Genomic DNA, 5,310 nt, shown 5'->3' on the forward strand with positions numbered 1-5,310 from the left:
GAAAGAAAGAAAGAAAGAAAGAAAGAAAGAAAGAAAGAAAGAAAGAAGAAGGAATGAAGGAAGGAATCAAAAAGGAAAGAGAAAAAGTAGACCAACTACAAGAGTTGTAGGGCATACTAATAGTAACACAGTAAATGGTTTCTGAGTCTAGATCTTGCATCCGCGTAAAAACCAAAGCCAAACCAAACCAAAACCCACCATTCTGATGGCACCAGTACCTTTGTGATGCTACTGCTGAGTTAAGAACATGCTCATGGAAACATTGCCCAAGAAGCCCAGGAGCTGCCCTTGCCCTATGGCTGCAAAGACAGAGAGAAAACTTTATAACAAGGATAAGCTTCCTTATCTTCTCTCTTAAGTAGCTAACACCCAAGCAATTTTCATTTCACAGCAACTAAAAATATTCCAGGTCTTGGAAGTTTTCTGGATTTTTAGTGTGCTACAACTGTGGACTAGAGCTTATGCTAACCAAACTGCTTTGGTCGGTAGACATCTCCATATCTCATACTGTCATGCACAATTTCCCAACCAAATGTAACTTGACTCCAGCTGATGCAAACCTCGATCCTCTATATGCATGATGTAATCATGTATATAATAGGCTCCTATTATTCCATCCTTAAGTGTGGATGAATAGAAATTCTGTCTAAATGGAAGCTGTGCTATTTAAAATAGTCATCTCAGATTAGTAGGGTTTGGGAATTATGAAATCCAGGGTAGATTTTGCATTAATTACATTAATGTTTGCTCCCTACATTAATCTGTAGACTTTGCATGGAGAAAAATGACCATGGACTAGGCTTCTAAAGCCCCCTTATACACATATGGCATAAGTCACAAGGGAATTCAATAAAAGGACAGGTAATTCTGAGTCTCATGTTCTTGCAAATATCTTTCTAAGAGTGGATCAGTGGAGTCTTAGGTAGAAGCAAATGTTTTTTTATTTGTACAATCTAATCTATCTCCCACAGTTCCTTATAGCTATTCCATTTACTCCATAGAAATAACCCTTTCCTTCACTGAGATGTTAATGATCTCATTTCTTTAGAGTCCTTTCAATTTTGTTATCACTTAAAGAAGGGAACTCATTTGGGACACTAGCTCATTTTTTTCTAGAAGACTCAGATGACAGGGATGATGTTTCTAGAGTGCTAGAAAGAAATGGACTTCTCTGTTCCAACTGAGGTTTTCCCACAGGTCATTTTTCTGGAAGAGTCTCATCTGAAATAGGGTCATGCTTTGCTACTGCTTTACTGGTGGCTAGAAAAACTTAGAAGCAAGAAAGAAAAGTAACTAAGAAAGGAAAAATACCGCATGAGGACACACATACATACAGAGACAGTATTCCCAAAATGGAGGTAAGAGAGTCAAACCTCTGAGGTGACAGCTTCTTTATCTTCCCTCTTCCTTTGTTCAGAGACCAGCAGGCTTCAGGTCTCAGTGATTAGAGCAAAATCTAAATATCCTAGGGTCTTTCACACCTCCAAAACTGGCAGGCCTTAAATCTGACTAACCCAATTTCACTCCTTAAATGGTTACTTTATAAACTGCAAGGATCCATGGGCTTGTATGATTTACTACCTAAGCCAAAAGAAGTTGACATTTTATTCTACACTTTAAGTATTAAAATGCTATGGTTTGGGATTCAAAATATAAAATCTAGATTTCCAACACAACCGTGATTTGATACTACAGAATGACAGATGTTTGGGGAATCATATTTGTTCTCTGCATAGACTCAAATCCACGTTGGATCAGATCTGGATCTGGAGCGCAACAAGCTGGATTTTTAGCAAATGCAAATTTCCTGCTAGCAGGTTAGAGATACAGAGTAATCAGTATTACCATTAATCACCATAGCCTAGAGGTTTTTTTTTTTTTTCAGGTCCAAGTGCAAAGCTGCCCAAACAATTAGTTCCTCTGAGGTCTGTTTTCAGATGGACAATCTAAATAACCCTGTCATTTCTGGACCAAATGCCAAGCTGACTCTGCTAAGGAGGATGCAGGTGTATGGTGTCCATGCTGAGTAGTTCTAAATTGGCCACAAAAACACTTAGGGGCATGGTGATAGGGCCACACAGGCTGAGTTTGCTTTTAAAAGCCCCATTCCCACCAACTCCTTTCCAGGCACTTCTTTGTCATCCATGTGACACATTAAGAGGAAGTGCTAATGTTACACAGATGCATTAAGTCACACAAGTGGTTTGGTGCATTTTACTGGGAACTCAAAGCATTACACCACAGAGGTGTTCAGGCGGAGCGAGGAGCAGACTGTGTCAATACCATCCGAATCTGTGCTCTGAACATGCATTACAAAGGAGCACAATTACCCAGCCTGTGCCATTAGGCAGCATTAGCCAGCATTGCCCATCACTTCTGATTAATAATTGAACTCAATCCATACAGGAGAGCTCAGGCTAGTCTGGAAGATGCCTTCTAGCATGCATTAGAAAGAAGCACCTCCAGGGGCCTCAGAGCACTTTATCCATTTAACAAGTCAATCTATGAACTACAGTAAACTCTCGATTATTAGAAACTGATGATCCCACTTTTGAATGTTCCTCTGCTTTACTGTTCATCTTTCTCCCTCTTGGTACCTTCCCTCTGGCCACATACAAGTTTATGACGTCCTCTGTTATGGGCGCTCTGATGCAAGACCCAAGCCCCCTTCACAACTGAATAACTCACCCCTCAACTGCTGGGAATGCCCTCAGCCATGAGCCCTCTTTGGGAATTGCCTCTAATGAAGACAGTGACCTCACCCAAGGTTAAGTTCTTCTCAGGGTATCCTCATCCAGAGATGGGTCAGCAAGAACAAGTAAAGTCCTGCCCCCTTATCCCATCTCAGGGAAAGTCCGAAGGACCACTGTAGCTTCAGAGTTCCCTACAGGGATGACCGAGCCTCTGTTGTAACTGTGTTGCAGCCTGACACCTCCCTCTGGTCAGCTTCACTTTCTCTCCCTTTCCAGGTATAATCCCCTGAGAGCACTCCCTAACAGTCTTGCTGCATGGCTCTCCACCTCCTAGTCTATTCCCCAGGAAGACTCAACCTGCAGCTGGAAAAGAAAGAGTCAGAACTTACCTGTCTCCTCAAGAAGCCACTGCAAGGGTCAAATAAGATCATGTATGTGAAGGTTTCTTATAAATTGCAAATGGTAAAAAAGGAACACTTATTACACTACCCCTTTAACTAAGACACCATTAAATGGTGGAGCATTTGTACATACAGCAAACAAAACTGCATCTTTCTTGTGGTTTGCAAGTTTAGAGTCTAAATAAACCTGGGGGTCCAAGTTTACTGAGCAGTTAGTTTAAATAATATCAAAACTATTTACCTTAAGTACATTATATCACTTAAATTTTTATTCATTTATGAGACGTCTTCAATTCACACAAATCTGAGGAATGTTGCCAGGCTTTGGGAGGTACAGCAGCTTTTTCCAAAATATCAAAATAACAAAAGTATCAAAATAGTTTGATATTTGTGAGTCAGGGGAACAACACTGTTAAGGCAGTTATTTATTTATTTATTTATTTGGTTAGTTATTTTACAAAGCAGCAAACAAAGTCTTAGAGGAGTAAAGACATATGCCATAGGTCCACTGACCCAAATTCTTCAAGGGTAAGGAAAGTTTCCAGCTTTAGTGTTCCCCTTAGGAAGGTCACTTTCTCAGCAGACCACACAACAGAAAATAGACACTTTTTGAACTTAACAAAGTGGAAGGAACTGGACCCGGCAGGAAGAGACCAACATTCAGAGACGATCCACATACATATTTTCCACCCCAGGCCACTCTCTGTCACTATGTGCCTGAGCTATCCATGGAGCAATGGAGCATAAACCCAAGCAAGAGAGAATCAGATACACTGTCACTATATTCATTGTGGTGAGCACCCAAAGCCCGCTGAAAAATATGCTGGGATCCCCAACTTCTGTTGGTTTTTGTTTTTGTTTTTTTTTTTCCTTTACTTTGAATTACAGTTTCTTTAACTGCAAAATGGAAAAATTTATCATGATATCTTACTGTGTGTCTCTGTGTGTGTGTTGCTTAATTAAAAGGGAGTGGTGACAAATCTGTAGTATCGATTAAAAGTGCTACCCCATTTTGGCTAACACACCTATAACACAGGTGATACCTATGGGTTCATGGACAGGTAGATGAGTAGAGATCAGAGTGTATAAATGTGTGTGTGTGTGTGTGTGTGTGTGCGTGTGTGTGTGTGTTCACATACATGAACTGGGGATCAGGATAAGCATTTTCCTGGCAATACAGACATCAGGTCCCCCAAATAAGTGATGTGTGGGCACTTAATAGTGTACAGGGAAGGAAAGGATAATGAGGAAGAAATAAATTTTTATTTTTCCATCTTTAAGTGTTCTGACCCTCCCCACCTTTGGTCTTGAAAGATACATAGCACCGAAGTGCCAGTAAAACAGCATTTTTAAGATTCTCAGAAAATATTAGGATGTCTACAACCATCAATCCAAAAGATGATGTTCTAACAAGTCAAACCCCTGATAGCCTAAGAATATGAACAGTTTTCTAGAAAAATGAACTGCCAACATCTGACTTCTAAAGGAAGCAGGGATATGTATGAAAAATGTACCAATCCAATGTCAACTAGAATGGATGAGGAAACGTATTTTCTGGAGGTGTTCAGTCTTTGTGTCTTGGGAGAGAACTCAGCAATAAACTATCAATGGTTAAAGTTACACTCTCTGTCAAAGCAATCCAAAATAAGGTTCCTTCCCAAAGAAAAGGGCACCAAGAATAACCGTTTTCGTGGTTATTCTCAACTAGTGTGTTTATGGAACTGAGGAACTGAACCCAATACAATAAGGGTCAAATGTCAGTGCAGCCAGAGAAATTGGGACTTGCTGCAACAGGTGACAAATTCAGAATTTTCATTCACAGAGTCACTGTATTTATGCAGAGAGTGGAAACCGCACCTAATATAAAGCCGTCAGGTATAAAGTAAGTAAATTTATTTTTATTTTTATTTTTTTTTTATTTTTATTTTTTTTTTATTTTTTTTTATTTTTTTATTTATATATGAAATTTATTGTCAAATTGGTTTCCATACAACACCCAGTGCTCATCCCAAAAGGTGCCCTCCTCAATACCCATCACCCACCCTCTCCTCCCTCCCACCCCCCATCAACCCTTAGTTTGTTCTCAGTTCTCAACAGTCTCTTATGCTTTGGCTCTCTCCCACTCTAACCTCTTTTTTTTTTTTTTTCCTTCCCCTCCCCCATGGGTTCCTGTTAAGTTTCTCAGGATCCACATAAGAGTGAAACCATATGGTATC

The sequence above is a fragment of the Herpailurus yagouaroundi genome, unplaced genomic scaffold, assembly GCF_014898765.1.
Source record: "Herpailurus yagouaroundi ecotype Mexico unplaced genomic scaffold, PumYag 355, whole genome shotgun sequence".
NCBI classification, from domain to species: Eukaryota; Metazoa; Chordata; class Mammalia; order Carnivora; family Felidae; genus Herpailurus; species Herpailurus yagouaroundi.